We start from the raw sequence: 9,224 nt of genomic DNA on the forward strand, positions 1-9,224 counted from the left end.
GTTATGCCGGGTCCTCGGACCTCCTACTTTGGGGAAATTAACATTTGAAGTTACTATTCTTAAGTGTCAAACAGAAATTTAGTTAAGTATGGTCCTCGGACCACAAACCTTGTGAAAATTGATATCTTGTCATTTGTTAAACAGAACCTTAGTTATGCCGGGTCCTCGGACCTCCTACTTTGGGGAAATTAACATTTGAAGTTACTATTCTTAAGTGTCAAACAGAAACTTAGTTAAGTATGGTCCTCGGACCACAAATCTTGTGGAAATTGATATCTTGTCATTTGTTAAACAGAACCTTAGTTATGCCGGGTCCTCGGATCTCCTACTTTGTGGAAATTAACATTTGAAGTTACTATTCTTAAGTGTCAAACAGAAACTTGGTTAAGTATGGTCCTCGGACCACAAACCTTGTGGAAATTGATATCTTATCATTTGTTAAACAGAACCTTAGTTATGCCGGGTCCTCGGACCTCCTACTTTGGGGAAATTAACATTTGAAGTTACTATTCTTAAGTGTCAAGTAGAAACTTGGTTAAGTATGGTTCTCGGACCACAAACCTTGTGAAAATTGATATCTTCTCATTTGTTAAACAGCACCTTAGTCACTATCCTTATTCTTATCACACGCTTTGTGGAAATCAGTATCTTACGATTCATTAACTTAGATCTTAAGTTCTATATCTTTAAGTGTTAAACAAATTTTTGTAAGGAATGACCCTCGGACCTTACATCCTACTGAAAGTAATACCTCAGATTACAAAAGTTTAACCATCATATGAGTTTTTTAACTAAAGCATTGTTTGATATCCAAACTAAGTTAATCTCTGTCAGGTTCTTAAATATTCTACTTTGCAAAGCAAATATGCGCATGGCTGTGTGGAGGTTATAATTGTGCAACTCCTGGAGTTAGATTTGTTTATTCTGTTCTTTCTTTAAACTGTGTATTAGTGAGAACTTTCATGACAAGCACAAAAAGAATAAAGTAAAACAAGTACAATATGAGTGAAAGTTGAATAAAATTGTTCTTCATTAATTATATACATCATCGAAAAAAGGGGGAGTACATGAAAGTCCTATGCTAGGCCCTAAGCTTGAGGAGGGGGGTCTTGGAGGGAGCTGCTGCTAGCCTCAGTGCTCTTCAGTTCCAGCTTAAAGGTAGACAAAACTTGCTTCTAGGGGTGTGCTCGGTTCGGTTTCGGTCGGTTTGTATGGGTATGGCCAACCAAAACCGAAATATTCGGTTTGTGAAATTCTCAACCGAAACCGACCGAAATGGCTGGAAATCAATCGGTTTCGGTGTATATTGGTTTCAGTCGGTTTCGGTCGGTTTTCGGTTTTTCAAAGAGAGGGCTACGGAGATTTTCAAATCCCTAAATTTAATCACATATAAAAAACAAAGAAATAGAGCAACAGAGAGAGAGCTGTTGAAAAACATCAGAATCACAGAGAAAGAAAAACTTCCAAGAATATTTGTTCAACAATTTACAGTATTACACACAGATTCCAACAAAAAATTGAAAATATTTTGAATTAACAAAAGGATCTAGACAGAACTTTACCATTGCTGCACCATAGCAGGAGCCTACCACCATGCTTGAGCCTACCACCAAGTCTCTGTAGTGATTTTTCAATTTGCATTGAAGAAAGAACAGAGATATGTGAGAGGAAAGCATGGCCATGGTCCATGGGACTCAGAGAACAAAAAGAAAAGAAAAGAATGAGGCGGCTGAACTGAGAAGGGCGGAGATTAGAGAGAAAATTGGGGAAGGACCGAAGGGTAGAGAGAGACAAAGAAAAAATTGAGAGAAAAAAATGAATTGAGAGAAAAAAAATGAGGAAGGGGGCGGCTGAAGAAAAGAGAAGGGAAGCTAAAGAAAAGGAAAGAGAGAAAAAATTGAGAGAAAAAAATGAGGAAGGGGGAAGGGGGCGGCTGAAGAAAAGAGAAGGGAAAGCCAACAGGGGTATTTTCGTATTTATGCTACTACTAGGGTTTTAAAAAACTAAATAGCAAAAAATACTCACCTCCCACGCGAAGGCTCGAACCTAGGATCAAGAAGCCAAACCACAAGGAGCAAACCGCTAAGCCACTGACCAGTTACGTGTAAGAGATACATAAAAATATATATATATATATATATATTTAAATAAATAAATAAATATATATATATATATATATATATATATATATATATATATACTTCTGTCGGTTCGGTTGGTTTCGGTTTTAAAAAATCCAACACCGAAACCAAAACCGAAAATTTCGGTTTTTTAAAAATAAAACCGAAACCAAACCGCACCAAAACCGAACCGAAATTTTAGACTCGGTTCGGTCGGTTTCTGTCGGTTCATTCGGTTCCTCGGTTTTTTGCACACCCCTACTTGCTTCCCTTTGTCTGTTGAAGGAACGAGGGGCTTCATGTTCTGAATTTGCTCCTTCTCGGCACCGCCACGCTTGTCCTTCTCTTTATGGGAACCTTCAGGTTCTGTAGGATCAGGAACGAGTTCTTGCACCACAGGAGGAAGGGCAGGGGACGCAACCACATGAGGGTCTTCTATCTCCTGTATGTCTAGGGGAAGCCAAATGTTCTCGGGCTTCCTCAGCTCGGAAGCTTGAGGAACCCCTGCTGCATTCATGGCCTCTCCCCAAACCTGTCGACAGTACTCTCGGCACAAGGCCGCAAAGGCTTCTGTCAACAGTTCTTGCATTGCATTTACTCCCTCCTGATAGCTGGCCTTCTTCGCGGCCTCTAGTGCGTTCTTGTGGGCGCGAGCCTCCTCCTTCGTCCGCGTAAGCTCCTTCTCCAAATCAGAACGTGCCCGTTGGGCTTGAGAGAGCTCGTCGTCCTTTTGGCGAAGAAGCTTACGTTGCCCCTCCACTTGGTTTTCCATCGTCTTTAAGCTGGCCTCGGCACCATCCTTCTCTCTTTTTAAATCGGCCAGCTGCGATGTGATCTTCCCATTCTCTGCTAGGACCTGGCTTAGGGACCTTTCTGCCTCTTGCCGTAGCTCTTGCTCCATCCCAGCGCGCTTCCGAGAATCCTCCACGAACTTCTCGGCCGCGAAAACTTCTTGGATGGCCTGCAAAAAATGTCAAGAGGTTAAATATGGTAAAGTGTTTACAAATGAATCTAGAGTACAAGTGTGAAGTGGAACTTACCAGAGCTAAATCTCTTTTTAATGAAAGGAAAAACTGAGGCTGGCCCATCCTCTCCAAGGTTTCCATGTCCTTGGGCAGCAGAAGAGGACGCTCCAACGCCTCGGCCAAGTGGTGGGCGTGGCCTTGTTAGATTGCCCTAATACTGGAGTGACAGGGGATTGGTGCGCCGTCCAGTTTTAAGTCAGGAGACCAGGTAGCTGGTGCTCGGCGCACTTCGGCCATGTCTCTGATCTCCCCACTCTCGACTGAGCGAGCCCGACCTTTGCCCTTGTCCAGCTTCTGCTGCTGAGCTGGTTGTGGTAGTTGTCGTGGCTTCTTTTGTTTTTCGCCACCAATCTCCTTGGCCTCCCCTTTTCTTTTCTTTTTAGGCTCCTCAGCTGGAAGTTTGGGGTCGGCTGGAGGAGGGGGTGGTGGCAAGGCTGGGGGAACTTGGGACCCCCTCGTTCCCTTTTTGGCCACTCTCGCGCCTCTCGCCGTCATAAGGCCCTTGAGCTCGTCCATGTCTTCCTCAATGGAGCTGTCGTCTGGACGTGTTATCACTAGGCCCGCGATCCCAGAGGTCTCGGCTGGCTCCTCTTCCTCGTCGGAAAGAACAACAAACGGGTTTTCATGAGGTCGTTGGGCTTCCTTGAATTGAAATTTATCTATCTCCTCGTCCAATGTGTTCGACGAAGACACTTGCTCCTCTGGGACAATTGTTGCCTGAGAGTGCGTGGCGAGGGGGATTGCCGCAATGGTCTGTGTGTACAATATAGTGTGGGGGTCGTCAGGAAGGTCGTGGTCGGCTAGGAAGTGTGGTCTGGCTACGTGAATCCTCCTACGCCGCCGGTCACCGGCAATGATGGCGTTCTCGATCTCCTGGAAGTCCGAGGAGATAGGGTCGTACCCTAATATCAAATGAGCCGCCCTAAGTTGTAAGTCCGCGCTCACGAACACCTCTGAGCGAAGCACTCGGTTCAAATCTGCAACGTTGCAGTGGCTCAAGCTAGGGTGCACGTGTTGTTTATCTGCAAAGAAAGACACCAAACCAAACAAACATGGTCAGATTTGTAGGACATGTAATAAACTAAAGTCAAACGCTTAAGTAAATGCAAATGCACATTTTTAGATGGTAGGTGGAGTTATGGGGTGGGAAGTTAGATCCTAAGGAGTCGCACCTGGATCTCCCCACTCAACTGGGCAGTGGAGGCCGTCGTGCCAGTTGCCTGAGACAATGAGGTAGTCGTCCTTCATGCCTTTATTGGACTTTGGCAGACAGGAGATCAATCTAACTATGCTAGAGCAAGATTTGATATAATAGCCTACCCTAGTGAGTTTGTGGCATTTGTACATAAAGGCAACGTCATGCCAGGTAAGGTTCAGACCCATCTGCTCATTTAGAGCATCGACGCTTCCTAAGACTCTAAAGACGTTGGGAGCACACTGGTCAGGACACAACCGGTGGTTGCGGAGGTATTCCCTGGTCACGCTTCTCATGGGGAGGGTCATCCCACCTTCTATGAAGGCAATCATGGGGATGATAACCTCTTCCGTTTTCCTAGACCCAGTTACGGCTTCCGCCGGACAGTATCTTAAACCTACGTTGCTGGGAATGTGGTATTTGGCTCTGAAACCTTCCATCCTAGCGGCGGTGTCAACTAAACACTTAAATCTACCCATTAGGAAGGGACGAAAGACTAAGTTTTAAGAGGGAGAACGGTTAAAATGGGAGTCGAGGACAAGATCTGAGGAGAATGGAGTAAAGAAAAAGAATAGGAACTTACAAGTCTGAAGTTGTGCGAGTTTCCACGGATTTCTGCAGAGAAAATGTGATTACTGATGTTTTGATGGGATTAGCCTCTGAAGAAATAAATGAAGGCGCAGGTTCCCAAAGCGTCACGACGTGCGGGAAGCGGCCTCGAAATTGTATTCGTCCCGCCCAAATTTTCAGGGGGTAACAAGGGCCGTTGGATGCTCATCTCACCGTTGAACGTGGGGGACAAGGTGTAACTTACGGTAATAAATGCGCGTGTTTTTTGAAAATAAAACTGCCAAATGGCATCCTCTGGAACGCGAAACAATCTCCACACGCGTAGTTTATTTACAAAACGTGTGGGGTAAGTTCTCGTTGGATCAAAACCCTATTTTTCTCCTCGGATGTTAAAAAATAGAGTTTTTAGGGGCTATTGTGGGGAGTAAAAGGACCCAAGCGGGCATTTGGGCCCTTGGGCTCTAGCAAGGAGGGCCGATCTGTTCTTGGGCTAAGAATTTGTTAGTACTGCGGATCGGCCCATACGCCAAGGGTCCGAGGACACATCCGAGGGTGAGTTTCTCCTCGGACAGACCCGAGAAAACTCGTAGATTCAGTACAAAGGTCAAGGCAGAACTCTGGAAAGACTATTGGTTAAGAGGGGGAAGCCCTGAACCTTCTAGATACACTGATGTTAGAAAAGTATCATGAGCCAAGGCTGCCACCTCCACATTAAAGACTCTGCACCTACCTCCCTGGCCACATTAATGGGGAAGTGACCCCTGAACAGTAGAGCTGAAACTTTTGGTTATTATTCAAAGGCACTAAGGGAAGAAATATCTAGGGGGAGGGGGTTTGAGCAACACGTGGATAAAGCATCAGAAAAGGAAGTATTTAAGGGGGGTGAAGGTTAAAGAAAAGGGGACCAGTCTGTAACTAAGAAAGAAATTAAGAATTGTAATCTTTAAGAAAGAAAGAGAAATAATACAGAAGTAATCCTCGGCTCACGTCCGAGGAGGTCCATCTGCAATTATCATTTATCATTTACAAGTGTTTGCACCCTATAGCCCGTTATCAAGTTCTCAGTACCTTTAATCTAGATTTCAAAGCCACGCTCTACAAATTTCATTGTTTAAGGCTCATTGGGCCTGAGCCCATAATTTTCTTTGGGTCCAGGTGCAATTGTGCACTTACACATAGTATAATTCTTACATATATAATTTAAATATTATTGATCGTCATTCTTATATATATATTTTTTAACTCTTTACAAAGCCTTGTAAAAATATTATTAGGTAGAAAATGTAAATTGTTCATTTGTTTTTATTTTTTAAAATTTTTTATATTAATTAATTTTAGACTCTTTGGTTTTTACATGTAATAACTCATTTAAATGAATATTTATAATATTGTCTCACATTTGACTCTAAAATTAAGAAATAAAACTCTCTCTAAAAATAAATAATTTAGGATACATGGTACAAAATTAAACTATATATATATATATATATATATATATATATATATAAATTGTCTTTGGAAAAGATAATATTGTTTGTGTTTTATTGGAGAAAAGTTAGGCTAGGGCTTTTTCTTTTTAAGTATTAAAATTTTAGATGGGTATCCACTTGGTATTTAGTAGATTTACCCATTAACTCATTTAATTAAATTACCCAATGTGTCTTTACCCATTTAACCCAAATATTTAATTGAATTGGATTAAGATTTACCCAAATTAGATGGATAATGGATGAATTAATGAGTTTGGATAAAAATTACCACCCCCTAATTACCATCATCCAACTTAGGAGTTTGCACAATAGTAATAGAAGAGTAATTCTTAGGTACTCCCGGAGCACGGAAAATGGTGCTTCCTCATCTCACATTCATGGTGGGGTCCGCTCATTAAATTCATGATGGGGTCCACCATGAATGTGAGAGGAGGAAGCACTATTTTACTATACTCCGGAACTACCTAAGAATTTTCCGTAATAGAAAACAGTTTTTTTGTCATTCACCTTCACTTACCTTATTTTTACCATTAAAAGATAACTTTTCCAATAATACTTAAAAAATCTCATTATATGATACAATTTCCAAACTTCCTTGACCTTTTACTTTTTTTGATAAAAAAAAAATAGGAGAGGAGTTGCCCCATCCTCTAACCTTTCCTTAAATTAACCTTTTCAAAAAGAATTTAAAGACATTTACGCAACCATAAGCCCAATGTTTGGTGACATGCTATTTATCCGGGACAAAACCTTAATTAAGATTATAGACTCGTTGAAGTAAGATGGACTCTTCTCAATCTAAGAAATTCGATATATTTCTTCCCATTTTATGCCTCTAGTTTGTTATCTAGACCCATAAAACTTCATCACTAGCCCTCTTACCAACTGTCAAAACTCCTCCAAATTGAATTTAGTCATTTTCGATAATGTTAAAGATGTCTAACAAGAAAGAACAAAACTTATGTACAATTCTTTAAGTGTTGTTCTTTAAGTTCCCTTCTTAAAATTCTGCATATTTGTTATTATTTACAGCACATTTGTTATTATTTACAAATATGGTAAATAATAACAAATGTTATGCCTTTCCGCCAATTTTAATTTGAATTTGTGCTACAAATACGAATAAAGTTTTTGGAATTTAAACCTGCCTAAGTTGGAATTATTATGAGTAATTATAATGGAGCACCATAAATTGAAATTCTATTCTAAATATTTATAAAAAAAAACAATTAACAGTTCATCATATGAATTACAAATTTAGAGGTGTATGATTTAAATAACATTACATTTTGTACATTGCAAGATACAATAAATAAATAAATAAATAAAATGCGAATGAAATCTCACAGTTCCAAGTCAAATGGAATAAAATTTTAAGTATGGACATGTCAAAAAAAAAAAAAAAAAAGGTATGGAAAGATCCCATGCCCTTGTAATAAAAGGGCTATCCATGATTCACCAATATGATACCAAAGTTCTGCCCCCATTAAGTCTTGGCTAAAATGTCCTATAGAAGTTTTATTTAGGAAGCTTCACTAAATTTGGGAGTCTATTTCAACCAAATAGATGCTTCACTAAATTTTCTCATCCATTGTCACTAAACAGTAAACAGATATAACATGAGTATAACAAAACTTAACTACTAGCCAAATATTTTGCTGCAAACCCAACAACCAAAAAAAAAAACAGAGATTTTTTTAACAGAAATTCTTCAATTACTAAACGGAAAAAGAAATACAAAAACCCACTTTGAAATATTTAAATGTAAATAAAATTTAAAGGAGCACAGATGCAGAATTCACAAAATTAGGAAAATAAAAGGGGGGTTTAAATTCGAAAGAGAGATTGAACCTTCAGAGCTGTGAGAACATCATCACTAGGCCCAGAGAAGAAAAGTGAGGGTTTGAGAGAGAGACAGATAGAGGAAAAGATGAAGAAGAAGAAGGAAATACGAGCAGCAAGTGTGATTGAAAATCACAATTCAGATTGAAAACTATAATAATGAATATAAAATCATGATAACCCCTCAGGTTCAGGTAGGCTTTCGTATCCACATGTGGTTGCCGCTTCTAGTATTTTCACTTCTCTCCATCCTTTCCCTTCCCAACCCTCCACTGTTCTTCCCCCCACCAAGTCACGGGAAATCTATCAACTTATATCCTTTTAGGGTTTTCACTTTTTTTACTTCTTTTTTATTTTTTATATTTATTTATTTTTTCTTTTTAAATATGTGACTGCACATCTATCTCAGCAAACGGATTGAACTCGGGTAAAAAACAAAGTAATCTAGAACGGGTTGGATAAGGTCGGGTCACGAGTCCATCTATAATTTTCACGTGCAAAATAATAATAAATGAAAAAAAAATTACTAAATTTAAAATACTCAAAAATAGAAGTTAAGTAATATTAATACTAGATACTTAAGTTTACACAAATCAAAGTTCACAAATGATATTATTACCGTAAAGATTAGATGATTTGCCGTTAAATACCAAAAAATGATGTAGTTTTAGTTTCCAAAAAATTAAAAAATTCATAAAATATTTAAATATATATATTTACTTTTTTATTATTTTTTTTAAATTACAACAATAAGTGGCCATAAGGCCCATAGCTTGTGGCATTCTCAAGCAACAACAATGCATTTCTTCAACTCCTATCATCTTGTATAATAGTAAGTTTTTTTTTGGTTAGAAAATCTAAATTGGTTTTAAATGAATTGAAAGTAGTTTCAAATGATATTTAAATAGAATAGTTAGAAGTAGTTTTAAATTCATTTAAAATGGTTCTTAAAAAGATTGAGAATAAAATAGTTTTAAAATTG

This window comes from Castanea sativa, chromosome 6 (assembly GCF_040712315.1).
Source record: "Castanea sativa cultivar Marrone di Chiusa Pesio chromosome 6, ASM4071231v1".
Classification (NCBI taxonomy): Eukaryota; Viridiplantae; Streptophyta; class Magnoliopsida; order Fagales; family Fagaceae; genus Castanea; species Castanea sativa.